Genomic DNA, 15,110 nt, shown 5'->3' on the forward strand with positions numbered 1-15,110 from the left:
AGGGCAGTCGGTATAATTAGCAGCGGATTTACTAAGCCCGAGGTCGCATACGAGTTCATGTACAGTTACGTGTATATCATATTTGACATTCTTTAACTTCATTCATTTTTGACGACTCCTCGAGGCATTGCGTGTTGAGTGGGGGCACTGAACGCCGCGCTAAATATTTTATTCCTACAAATGGGAAGCGAAACCACAACAGTAGCCTTTACATTAGCATGCTTATTACAATATTACGTTGTAATATTTACGATATTGTTACCAAAGCGAGGAAATAAATATCATTAATTTCCTCTCTACGATCATCGTTTTTATGTGCGACATTCGATTTATTTTTTTTAATGCTAAATCATTAGAATCAAAAATAAAAATGCACTACTTTTTATTCTATAAGATTTTATTCACCAAAAGATTATCATTGCTTTCTCTATAAAATACAAAAAAGAAAAACATACAAATATTCTTTTTGCGTTTCAATTCCCCTGAGAAGGAATCGCACCCACATTGCCGCGCTTGTGCTACCGCAAAACGACGGCCTCAAATTTAATAAAAACATTTAGACCATAAATAAATAAATAAATAAGCCAGAAGGTAATTAATCGTAGATAGTTAACAGAAACAACCGCATTCACATGAGCTTGTGTGACAACATTACTTCGCGTGTTTTAATGCTAGTACTGAATAAGCGTTCATTTATGTCATAAAGTAATGATATCGTTAATAGTGTAGTAGTTACTGAAGGTTGTAGGTTCAGTTCCCAGCTGAGTTATTGAAGGAATAAAAAAAAATATAATAAAAAATGTGAGAAGACTAAATTCAGACTAATCAACCGTTGCTTCATTTTTACCCTTTTATAAAATAATATTTTTTTCCAGAAATATTTTGCCCTCAACGTAAATTGAATCTATGACCCAAACGATATCCCAACAGTCAATCACCGAACCATAATCCCCAATTCATATACCAACAAACATATAAGCAAACATTTTCATATGTTCCACATATTCAATAGACCAGATTAAATACAAATCCAATGAGACTAAATGACCACGACCAGACCACGGCGTGCCCTTTGAATCCCATATATGGTCATACACCCATCACATTACTCTTTTGGCCAGCTACAGTAGCTAAAACTAATTAGGGAAGGTCTAATTGTGGTGCACTTATTGTTTCTTAACGTTGAAGAGATGGGATGGGTGTGGCTTAGGTTACAAGCTGAAGCGGTTTAAATGGAATCTTATGAGTTCTGCGTATTAACGCAAAGGTTATGGGTTCGATTTTTACTCGGGATAAAATATTATTTTATTTTCTTTCTCTGAAAACAAGACAAAGACCAGCTCTGAGGTTTCGATGTCTTTGGTGGGAATGTGGAGAACAGATTGTCTTAATACTAAAATTTCCTTATAAGCGGTATTGGTAGGTTACAAGGGAATGTTATACTTTTAGTTTATTTTAACAGAAATTTTAGTAAATCATAGATTGGCTTTAATTTTTATTACTCGACAAGCAATATACATATTTATGCAGTATTAATAGAAATATAGCCATAGTTAAAGCAGGCTATACACAGGGCAACGAACGTTGAGTGACGAAACATAACGCCATGACGCCTAGTACATATAAAATAAACATTTTCATTGATAAAAATTAAAAAAAAAAAACATTGAACTAATAAAAATATTCATAAAATAAAATAAAATTGCACCACACACCCTCCCATAAGGAACGTGTACGCAATCATCAGGTCAGATAGGTATCCGAGGGCTCTAGCGACGATTTAAGTTTATTTAACTTTAATATATCGTAATAAGGTACTAAGCCGGCTAATTTCCATGGCGACGTGTTTACTCGCTTTCTATGAGGCTATATCGTTTGTACCAACTGTTATGGGAATAGATATGTATTGAATTTTAAGCTTTGTAATGAGACCAGAGGCAGTTGAAGAATTGATTTTTATTGATTAATTTATGTTTGTTGGTATTAAATATAAGTTTGTTCATATTAATATTTTTTTATTATTCAATATTATCATTTGAATCGCAAAGTTCCTTTACAGTTACATATTATAAGTCTTAAGGTTGTCATCTCTTACATCAACCATAGCGTAATCAATTATAATTTATTTATCAATCAATATTTTTTTTTAATTGTACAGTAATAGGATAAAAAAACAAAAAAGTAAAAATGTTGATGCAGACTACAGAATAGTGCGAGGGTGACCTTATCACCATAGCTGATTTCTTACAGGCTATTTTTATATATAATAACCTACAGTAAGTTTATCCTGCATGTAGCAGAGTAGGCCGAAAGCCGAATCCTGGAGGCATTGCGTGTTGGGTGACGGAAGTAAACGCCGCAAGTGATTTTAGTTTCATATATATTTACATCCATACATACATCATTACCACATTCAAGTAGATTTATTACAAAATTTCAAACAATTCATACAAAAGAACACGTCGGAGCTTAACAAGTAACAATATGTAAAGAAAATCTTCCTAGAACTTTGGTGCTCGTAACAAACTTGTATGACCCATACATACATTTGCCATAGCTTTTATGACTGAAGGAAAGTTATGTGGTTTCTTTAGTTTTACGATCGTTTCTATTGCTATTGTCAAGTAAGAATTCATATGTGAATTTTCTATTGTAAAACTTCCTTTACACTGCAATTTTGGACCACCTATAGTAGTAATGTTGAAATTTCTTTGTAATTTGTTGCTTTAGGCTGTATTGCTGCTTCTGATGACCGTATGATAGTTTTATATGTTAAAAATATATAAAGAGTAGTTTTATATATAGAGAGTAGTTTTAAAAGTAGATTAAATAGCATGACTCGAGGTATGTTTGATGAAGCATTCCACTTAAACTTTATGGTAAGGGCGAAATTTGATGATCTTTTCCTCTATGGTAAACAAACAACAAGCAATGATTAGGTTCCCAGGTTCCCTACCTACCCTGCTATGTATGGGGAATACAAAATGAAGCTAAAACAAAATATATATACATTTTATGTCAGTATAAAGTACTCATTAAAAAGAAATCTAACCTACAATGTACGAGAAGGTATACGGCGTAATGTGGCCGTAGCTTTTGAACTGAAGGACTGGACTAAGAAAGTGACTGTTTACAAGCGAACTAAAGTGACGCGTCATTTATTTATACTAATTATAGTTTGTGGTTTTTAGTGTTCTGTTTACTTTGAAATTGCGTTTATTTCTTCTATACATTGTATTCCTATTGGTAAAATTGCTTATTGTACAGCTTCAAAGATGTATCCTGCACATAGCATTCCCATTAAAACGCTTCAGTTCCAAACTTTCCACCCAATTCAGCAGGTATTGCGTGTTAAATAGAGAAAATCAACGCCAAACTTTGTTTCTTTACCAGAGCTGGGTGGTTTTAAACACTTCCTATCTATAATAATATGTATTTTCTGTATTAACAGCGTTAAATTTCGCTACCCACAATCAGCGGTGTGTCAAAAAAGGCGGAAAATTTTAAAAAATGGCTGGTCCCTAGTATCTTTTTACCTAACCCACAAAAGTGCGATAGACAGGTGAGGAAAAAACAAACAATAATTAACTCGTTCTCAGTTATGTTGGGAATTTCGACATGACACGTCATCGTGCAGCGTACGTCTTGTCATGACAGCGTCGAAAAAAAACAACGTCCGGTTTGAGTTTAGAGGGCTCGAGGTCGATAATGTGGGATATTCGTTTGTTGTATATATGTATATAGAGAGCATAAATATTAAATAATAATAAAACTTCATTTTAAATTTTGGTTAGTTTATTTTTTGTTATAGTTAAATGTTTTTAATACATAAATGCAAGGTTTTTAAATGGAAATGAAAGCAATGCGTCCCTTGAGTAAAAATCGAACCCACTATGCTTGCAGTCAGACGCTGTTCTACTCAATATTATGTATCTTTGAATTATTTTTGTATTTTAAAACTGCAAGAAAAGCGGATCATTTTAACACTAGGGTCTCTCCATCTTCTTTTGAAAGAAAAAGGAAATTTTATAAATGCCTCAAAATAAGCACTTCCATACTTCTCGCAGGCTCTCTTTGGCCACCCTGTTATGTGTTCGCTATAGCGTGAAACTAAAAATCTATTCAAATGTATCTATACAAACTATAAAACTTGCAAACAAAATCAGCATAATACCTTTCCCGTATAGTGGGCTAGGCAGAGGAAAACCTTGTATTAAGACATTCCGTTCCCCACTGTTTACCCCATTTTCGCGTTGAGTTGACCTTGGTTTGTCTACTAGGGCGGAGAAATGGAAATAATTTAAATATAATTATTTTTTCAATTGGAAATTGAACCCAGACTTGGCAGACACTGCTCAACTGCGCCGCAATAGCTTCAATAAATATATACTTATATATTTACGCAAGTAAAGATTATTAACAAACAATTTTTTACTATAATGCAATTATGCTACGATGCTCGAACCCAATGATCCGGGTCATACAGATACGTCAAGGCTTGACGGCTCTGACGCGAGCGAGACGACGCGTGTGAAACATACAGTGGAATTGGAGCGGTGGATATGCTGCGAGAGCGTGTTTGCTTTGATTGCATAATGTTTTTTTATTTGGGCTTCACGCTTTATCCCGCATATGGTAGAGACAGAGGGAAATCAGTGCTAAGACCCTCCGTTCCGAATTTTTGACCCGGTTTCGGTTTTAGAGCGTTATCGTAGCTTAAAAGAATTTTTAGACGTTAATCATTTGATATTAGACAAATTTTGATACGATTTAATTCAACAGAACTACGTACTGCTCATAATTGATTTTTAACTCTGGAAAATAAGAAATATTTAAATTATTTACTATGTTAGCTAAAATATTTGCTATGTTTCGCTATGTTTAGACAACGTAAAGTTAACATTTACCTTTTGAAGCTAAAGGTGAAGAATTAACTGATCTTTGACTTTTAAAAATAACAGATGTAATTAGCCACAACCTATAATATAATTTTAGGAATAGTAAGTAAATCACATAGAGTAATCTCAAACAACATCTTCAATAGGCTACTGGTATCGCCAAATATCACGAGTGGAACGTCTTCTATTACATAACTTTAACGTTTACTTAATATCAACTTATGTAAGGCCTCTCTGTATATTTATATATGTACAAGTACTTATTCGTGTTTTTTGTCATTTCGATTGAAATATTTAAAATTTTGACCATGTCATTGATGTCATTATAGCGTAGAAGCATAAGCGTGTGCATAAGTGTGATTGTAAACGTGATAGTTGTTTGTTCGATTCCCACACAGGGGAATACCACTCGATGGAAAGTTAGGAACAGAAAAATCTTAATGACAAAAGAATGTCTAAACACTAGGTTCCTGGGTTTCATCTGCTTTCTCTGCTAAAGAAATTTAGCGAAAAATAGTGAAAAAATTGTCTTTTGGCACTAAACGTAAAGCTAAAAAAATAAGGCAAAATAATGGTAAACTGGTTATGTTATTATTTACACACGATTACATATATGTTGCTAATTTATTTAAATTATCTAACAATAGCTATTGATAATTTGAAAAATTACATGATATATTGGTGCATATTTTATTAGATTATGCCAAAATGCAAAGGTCAGGGTATAATTGGCGAACATATGAGCGCGTTGATGTCTTTTATTTGTCGAAACCGAAATGACTTCACGCTTGTTGATTCAGAATGACTTGGAGCCTTTCTGTAAGGTACCTACACTCCTAATTTGCAATAGTTCAAAATGTTAATGTCAGTGTTGTTAGTTGCTAATTATATCTGAAATATTTTTAAAAGTAAATAATTAAATAAAGGGAAAAATTATATGTAGGTATGGCGCAATTCAACACCGCGAAATAAGCAAATGTGAACATTATAAAAACGAAACTCTAAAACGCACATACATATTTTTGAATTAATCACTTTCCTACCAACTTTTGACACAATATTCATTTAACTATAGTAGTATAGTGAAAACCTCTCGTTTTATAATTTACCACCATTTATCTGTGGTTTCGCCCGCGTGGTCACTAGACAATAACTAGGAATTTTATATGACACGTGGTAAGTCAGACCGCAAGTACAGTGGCTTTCACTAAATCGATTACAGTGATGTTATATAAGACCTATAATAATATACTCATATATAGGCCTTCCTCCTAAAGTAAACTATCTTAGATAAGATCTTTTCTGGAATAAGCACATTCAACCAAATCAGCTTTTATTATATTTTTTTTAATACATATTAATACATATTTTATAAAGAGGCTAGTCGTGAAAAATGGGCACAAATTGTGACTATATAAAAAAATCGTTCAAATATAGTAAGCATTGATCTGGTAACGAGGCAAAGTGCGACGTTGAGTTGCGCCACTCAACACGCCGTGCGCCCACAATTCACCGAAAAATGGAGAACGAAGTGTCTTAATTCTACCTACCCCTCTGTGTGCGGGATACAGTGTAACGCTAAAAAAAAAATTTCATAATATGAGATCGTCATAATGATGGGATTCGAGATAGCAACAACTCTGTATTGGCCAAACCAATACCACTAGTGTATCATACGTACATACACACTACATAGGTGTCAAATAGCTAAGGTGTAAAATCAAGATTTCCCGTATAATTTTCCAGTTCTTAAAACGTTCGATGTTTATTTGTGCATTGAAATACATATATCAGTAGTTTAAACTGTTAACTTGTCGAGTTAAGAAACTCCGGGCGTTTCTTCACAGTGGGACGTAAATATACTGTCGATGCGGAATAATTTTACTTTGTAGCGCAAAAAGTTTACGCTTACATATTGGAAAACATCGATTTTACAAGATATCGATCAACAACAATTATAAGTGCGTGTAATTCAGATTCTTAGATTTTATTATATACTTACTTAGTTGCAGCTCGACCTAATAAATGCATCGAAAAAAAAACTATTTTAAATATTCTTATTTATAATAATTAAAAAAATAAGCTGTACGCTGTTTCTCGCAAACAGCAGGGTAGACAGAGGGAAACTAGCGTTGCCCATTTCCCGCCGATATTTTGGAAATATTGTGTGTTGAGTGGCGAAACTCAACGCCGCGGCCTGCTTCGAAACCAGAGCAAAGAAATAACAATATAGATTTGAATAAATATTTCATTTCTTCGAGTGGCAATCGAAACCACAACCTGTCGAGTTGTACACCTATAGAATAAAAATATTTCCCGACAACAAAATCAAACCTACAACCCTCTAATTTCAACACAAACATTGGAACTGTCCCACACAGGTCTATTACAATATAATGAACACAGAACTGCAAACAAATCGTAAAATGCCAACACACTCATATACTAATAACATTGTAAGTACGACAGTGCATAAAACTTTACTGTTACTCTCGTATTATGCAAATAAATATTTTTACATAACTTTGTAAAGTTCAAACTAGCATCGACATATAAATATGGGTTTTAAGTAAAACGATTTGAACCATCGTCGAGATGTGTTGGTGATTTGAAAATGCTTAGAATAGTTTTATATTTGTTATTGATTTTACTTTTTCATTTAATATATTCGACTAGTTGGTCAGTATATTTTTTTATTATAAAATAAATATTAAAAGATCTAGATGTCCTAGAAAAAATTAAAAAGAATCTGTATATTCTAATATATTTTTTCAAATACTATTATGATACTATGTAACTATTTTGGGCTTGACCCTCCATTCGGCTATCATTTCATTGCTCTGATAATACATACATAACTGTTTATACTACTGAGTGATTGACAAGCAACACAGTTTATAGGCAGCAAGCTAAGAGGGTGTAGGAGAACACTAACGAACGCAAGAACAAAAAATCCCTACCCTAAAACTTTCTTAAAATCCCTACCCTAATCCCTAATTCCTTATCCGCCACGCGCGGTTTTATTACTGCGGTTTTATTACAGGATATTGAGAGTTTTTACAGACTCTTTTCAAACCAAAGATCAATAAAATGCCCATATCTTTTACTAGGACATTTCATTCAATGACACCAGTTTAATACTCGCGTCATCTTTCTCACTTATAATTTACCTTTTTGTACTACGTAGACAGAGGGTAACTAAGATACACCGTTCCCATTAAGATACTACCGTCCACTTTCCCCTGAATTCTGGAGGCACGGGCTTAGAGTGGCGGAGCTTAACGCCGCGTCGTTGATATTTCAGTTATTTTTAATAAAGGTCTTACGTATATCAAATCTTGTGATTGAATCATTTTATTGCACTAGACAAAGACCCTCAATCATTATTTCTTATATCAATCATCATTATAATTACTATATTATAATCATATCTTTTCATAACTATCAGAATCAATAAAAACGAGACGACATAATAAAAGCTGTATTTTAATAAATATTAGTATCGACAGAAAACGAACGGTGAATTATGATGTCACTTCGAGAACTAAGCTAAGAATTTGATATTTTAAATGAAAATTGCTTAAATTAATGAAACTTAATCTAACTCATTAGTTTTTTTTAATGTTATAAGATATACATAATTAGTGACAGTTGCATTTCGATGATATTTATGGATTTCTTTAAGAATTTGTATATAAAACATAGGTATATATGTTAAGAATTCTACATATGTACGTACTAATACAAGTTTTTTTTTTGCTTTACACTCTAAACAGTTTTTAGAAGGCAAAGAGAGTCTCAGGAAGTAATTAGTTAGAAAGTTTTGATATTAGCTAATTTTTTTTTTATTAATTAACCCATTTTCATGAAACTTTTGTGAGATGAATTATAATTTGTTTGAAAGTACTTCAAACTTTCCACGATACTTTAAAAACTTAAGTAAATTTCTAAATCTCTTTAATAAGTATATAAAAATGCTACATTTTTTACTTAAATTGATCTATTCAACCTATTATAATTAACGGTAGTAAGCTACCTTCTACTGACACGCTCACATCTCATAATATATTCAAATTGGTTTTAACAAATTTTTAGTACAAGAATAACAAAAAAATCTCTTTTAAACACTACTTTATAAGCAATAAAATCATATCCAATATAAAATGTATTTGGGACGTGCCCCAAAGTGAGTAAGACTGAGTTGTCAAAGATAACTTGTCAATAAAAAAGATAAAAATATATACATATATGTTTAAATATTCAGCCCGCTGATTTATTTCCTCTTCATTTGCCACTATTTAATTTATTGCCAGTGATAAAACAAAATTATAATGTCAACACGATTTTTAATTAAATTTAAATTTAAAAAATTACAAAAGCAATGTAATGAGTAGTGACCAAATTTTCCATTTCTGACTTTTTAGGTGATTTTATTCTTACACTAGCGTGTTGGGTGGCGGACCCAACGCGGACTTAACAAGAGTTTTAAACAAAAAAGGCGCAATCGTTTAAAATAATTTGAACATTCCTACAATAAAAAATACATATAAATTACACTAATTTGCACAAAGATTTTGTAATCGTGATTTTATATTAGATCGAAATACTAAAGGCTAATTTTTGCGACCAAATAATAAAATTCAAAGTTTCTTTTTTTTTATACCGTTTTATATTTTATGTTTTGAATATGTTAATACAGATTGGAGCTGAGATATTGTAAAATATAGATGTTTAAGCCAGTCGGGTTGAACTTTGACGTATTTATTTATGTAGTTCAAGAGGGAACTGTAAGTGTCTTGTTTATTTATAGTATGTGCTTATATGAGTAGGTATAAAATATACTGTATTACTTTTTTTTCACGCTGTGGCAGGCCAAACTTCCTAGTATTAAAATACTTTGTCTCCATTATGACACTTCCGTTCCCCGCTTTCCCCCGACTTCTGAAGACATTGCATGTTGAGTGGCGGAACTCAACGCCGCATATTACTCAACAGCCTGATTGTAAATGTCACAGTTGTGGGTTCAAATTCCACTCGGATGAGCTGATTACTTGAAGTAGGAGCACTCAAGGTAACGTTTTGTTTTGTTACCAGAGCGAGACAATAAAAACATTCCCCGAGTGGGAAGTGAACCTTTACATTAAGGCCCTATGTCGCTCTGCCACGACGGCTTTTATGGTGACTGATGTTATTTCGTAGCTTCAAGCTATATCCCGCATCAGCGTATAGCGAGGTGAACGGGGAGAACCTAGTAAAGACTCTCTGTCACTCAATTTCCGCTGAATTTTCAAGGCATTGTGTGTTAAGTGACGGAACACAACGCCACGCTTTTGTGTTGTTACCAGAAGAGGCGATGGCCTCTATGGTATTTTTTTAAATATAGAATAATTTCTACTTCGCATATAGTTCCGTTAAAAGCGATAAAAATTACGTCACAATAATAACTTATTTGGTTATGGTTTTATGGTTATTTACAATAGCCACTATGTGTACATTGTATATGACTACAAGATATGAAGACGAATTTTTATGATCCGTAACCGTAATTACTTTAAATTAATAAAACATCCAAATTAAAATAATAAATAACTTTAGTTAATTATAATATGTACGAGTATTATTCGCCATTTGCAATTAATATGAAGGCTGATTTTTAATCTGTGAATAATTTGTGCTTATTCAAACAAAGACAAAGTGAGACGGCATTTTGTTCCGAATTGGGGTGAACAGTAGAGTAATTAAAGTAAATGTGAAGTCTTGACAAGGACTGCTTTTTTGTAAAAAATATCATATGTGGAAGACGAGGCGTTTGAGACATCGCAGGTTAGTGGCAGAAAACAACACCGCCCTATTAGATATAGCAGAAAAATAATTAATTCCTTCAAAAGTTGATTCAGTATCACAATAGTCTCTTCCTATCAATTATAGAAAATAATTTAAAATAATTTAAATAAGACGACTCCTTAAAATTACTACAAATCTCTTAAAACGGTAGAACCGTTTTGTTTTCCCATAACCGACCACACAAGCTATCAAGAGCACTTATATATTATAATATTATGCATATATTCTTATATCTAGCTGTAAATTGTTATAATATCACTTATGAAATGTGATACTATTAAAATAAAACATTTTATTCAATATAAATAAAATTAGAGCTGTGTGGAAGAATGTAAAAGTATTAAAATTAAATTATTTCGTGAAATATATATAAAATTAGTTAATCATTAACATTCTTTGGATACCAATACGTATTTTTTTATATTTAAATTGGTTTAATTTCGAAATATTTTTACATTTTTGTATAAGATTATTCATTGAATGAAGAAGGACGTACTCAGGTGGTTCGGGCGTATAGACAGAATGACAAATAGTTTGTAGACCAAAGTGAATACTAAGAGAGGTAAGTGGAGATCTCGGTTGACCTTGAAACACAGTAGCAATGATACAGAAGTGAAAGTCGTGTAAAAAGTAGGAGGACCCTCCGGGGAGTAAGTATGGAGAGTTTGATGATAGTGGAGGAGGAAGGAGAGCTCCAGAGACCGCAAAGTGTAAAAATGACAAAAATATTTCATTCGTTGGCAATTGTACAAGCTTTATAAAAATCAATATGCACTTTTCTATTATTATATCTGAATAATTTTAGACCAGCGCAGCGTGTAAAAGTAAAAACATATTTTCTTTTCAAATATACATATAAATTTATATAATTAATATAGAAATATAATTTAAAATAGAAAATTTTAAGAAAAATTGTTTTTGCAAAAATATAGGTAATATATTTTATTCTTTCACTGTAGTAACTTTGAATTTACTCCTCAGATAAAACATTCAAGTTATTGTGTCTTTAGAATTTTTAATATATTTATAACAACAACGTAATTTCTTGATACGTACAGAAGTATCTTCGGAGAATAAATTAATTAGATATCTCAAATAGGATATATGGTGTGTTCCAGGTGAAGCGAAAGAAATATACCGCAAATGGGAATGCTCGTTAAAGCTTTATTTAAAAACTGGATTCAATTACAAAAATAAGCTTAACATTTTAAAAGGGATGATAATGAAGAGAGTGAGACGATTTTGTACGTTTGTAATACTTGGAACTATTGCACTGATATGGCGTTAAAGTAACATATGTTTTAATAGCCTTTTTCTAGTTGCCGCATGTCCCGCACCTAGCAGGAACCTGGGTATTTAGTGTTGAGACACTTCGTCCCCATAAAGTTACCTCCGTTCTCCACTTTCCGCCGAATTCTGGAGGCATTGCGTTTTGAGCGCCGCTTAACTTAATGCCGCGCTTTTATCTCGTGTTCAGGATGAAAATATTAAATTTCGTTAAATTCCCCGATTGTGAATCGAACCCACAACCGTCACGCTTACAGTCACACCCATATACCCTTGCGCCATGATGATTTCATAATAATAAATAAAACAAATAATAATAATTATAATAATAACTAAAAATCTAAGCCTAGCCTAATTATATAGTAAATGCGGCTACGCATATTACTACGCTTATTTGTTAATTTATTTAAATCGGACTAATTTTGAATTGGTATCTCGTTAAAATAAAACTCATATAACATATATCTAAATATAAATTTGAAAATATCAGTGATTTCTTACAATGTTCCAAAAAAAATCAAAGCGCAATATCACATTTCTTCAACCAAAAGAATTCAACGGGATCTATGTAACAAACAATCATTGTTGCAATTTCACTATTCTGGAGTAGGCTCGTCATAAGAAATAGTACCTAAATTGTTTTTAAATGTTTAATAAAAAAAATGCAGAATTTTGCAATTGAAATGAACTATAAGTTCTTTTTATCTATTTATGAACAGTAGGTTCACGATGAACGTTATCTTATTTGATTTTACCAATATTTTTTACCATATACGATAATTGAAATATAATATAGTGGAGTTTGTAAAATAAATTTAAATACTCGAGTTAAATAAAACTAAATATAGAAGTTATAACAAATTATATTTAAATTTCAATAAAGGATATTTTTATACAAGGTTTGATTGTTAACGCAATGACTGTGGGTTCGATTCCAACTCGGGGAAACGAATTATTATCATTCCCTCACCTAACAAGGTAAAGGACGGCATTGAGTTGCGCTTCTCACCACGCAATGTCTCAAAAATTTGGCGGGGAACGAGGAACGGAGTGTCTTAGCAGTAAGTTTCCCTGAGTATATATCAATAACGAATTAAAAGTAAAAATTATAAAAAAAAATTTTGGCCGAAGCTACTTATAAACATTATATTTATTTGAAACATTATAGGGTAGTCAAGAACATTACAATGTTATTTTGACAAAAAATACATATATATAAAATGCTTTTAATTGCAACTGGATAAGACGTAGAAACGATTGTATATTTTCTCATACATCTTTAAGCACAAGAAAGTAGAAGTGCTTAAAATATTATAATAAGTGATAATTGTATGAATTAATGATATGGTAGTTCTTGTAAAAAAAAAATTATGAATCGTATCTATGAAAGCTATTGATTCGTCTTGATTTCAAAATACTATCATTATATTTATAGAATAGATTAGCAGTGCTCTTGCTACACTTATTTAACAAATACTACTAGAACAAAATAAAAGTATCGTGTTTTATTGGGAATAGGAATGGAAATGTTTCAATGGAAACGGAGTGGGTCAACACTAGGTTCCCAGGTTTCCCTCCCTACCCTGCTATGTGTTTTTTAATGTAAATTTATACTAAATTAAATAATATGGAGATTTACAAGCTAGCAGAAGTAGGTATGTTATAAAATTTATTTCTACTCTAATTAAATTATTGCCATTAGTTACATATTGAAAGATATTCTTAAATAAATAAAAATTAATGTAACTGAAAATCTTCATTTCGTTAAGTCACATTTATATCGATCGACTAACTAAAACAAACTTAATAATTCAAATAACCTTTGAACTAATACTCAATACACAAAAAAGAAAAACATAACTCACCGTGTCAATATGGTAACAATAGTTCCGTTTCAATATACTCTACACCAGCTTTATCATCATCACTTCACCCACTATCACAAAGTTACGATATGTCGAGATGCGTTCGTTTACTTGGGAGATGCGCATGCGCATCAACTTTTCAAACGGCTCACTCGAATGCGGCCAGTATGGGACTGCAGAAACATCTTACGCTTCGCGAAGAAGACACACGCACTGTCCCACTCACTCTTGTAGTAAATTGTATCACTGTCTCTTTCCTACTTATTATCAGAGGTTCACCGTTCATCTCGTGTCAGTTGACACGCGGCCATCGGGTGAGAAGGTCGTGCAGCGCTTTCTCTTAACATTATACAACTTATGATATATTTATATTTCTTTACATTTTTTACGTATGGTTATACATAAATCTTTAAATGTAGATCATCGAATTTGGCATTATCAGCGACCAATAAGCGAAACGTAAAATGACATATCTGCTAGATTATTCGTTAGAGCAATGCCGTTGCCGCGGCAATGATGGCGATTGGCGTAAATACTATAGGCCCCGCCTGTACCGTTACGGGCAATGACTGCCCCAAAGTGGGGGTTTTGTAGATCAAATGGAGGGAGAAACAAACATTCGCCATTTAATTAATATGGTGTTAGACAATGTGTAAAGTCGTTGATTTGTGGTTATAATTTTTTTTAATATAAGTTTAAAAAAAAAGCTTCTTAATTAATTTATTGTATAATACTGTATAAAATTTATAATAAATTTTAAACTATAAAAGTATATCTTTTATAAATTATTATTTTTTGTGTATTTTATTTTCAAATAGTACACAAAGTATTACTTCAATCAGACACGAAATAATAGAATAGATAAATATACATAAAAGTTAGAATTACCTTCACTTTTTTTAAATAGGTACATATATGTATAAAGGGCCAGGCCGTGCCGTTGTGTGGTCGATTACCATTCTAGGGAATAAAATATTGAATAATTTTATTTCTTAGGTTTAGTAATCAGGGCATATGCGCCGTTGAGCTTCGCCGCTAAAGAATTCGGCGGAAAGTGAGGAACGAAAGTATCAAAATTGAAAACGAAATACCTTAACCTTAGGTCTCCAGGTTCTCTCTGCCTACCCTGTTGTGTGTAGAATACCAATATAAACAAGAAAAGGAAATTTAAAAAAATATTGTTCTGATGACTCACTTTCTTTTTTCTGCTTAAAAA

General features: G+C 32.2%; 1 protein-coding gene across 1 annotated transcript in view; it reads right to left on the reverse strand.

Annotated features, from left to right (window-relative positions):
- Window positions 1-14,080, reverse strand: part of LOC146537941 (uncharacterized) — a 90,334-nt gene extending 76,254 nt beyond the window's left edge. Inside the window, exon 1 of the mRNA XM_085188418.1 lies at window positions 13,895-14,080. The gene's annotated coding sequence lies outside the window, so the exon portion shown is untranslated. The remainder of the gene's footprint in view (window positions 1-13,894) is intronic.
- Between the last annotated feature and the right edge of the window lie 1,030 nt (window positions 14,081-15,110).

The sequence above is a fragment of the Heliconius melpomene genome, chromosome 7 (assembly GCF_056956725.1).
Source record: "Heliconius melpomene rosina isolate 202511_hmr_F chromosome 7, ASM5695672v1, whole genome shotgun sequence".
Taxonomy (NCBI): domain Eukaryota; kingdom Metazoa; phylum Arthropoda; class Insecta; order Lepidoptera; family Nymphalidae; genus Heliconius; species Heliconius melpomene.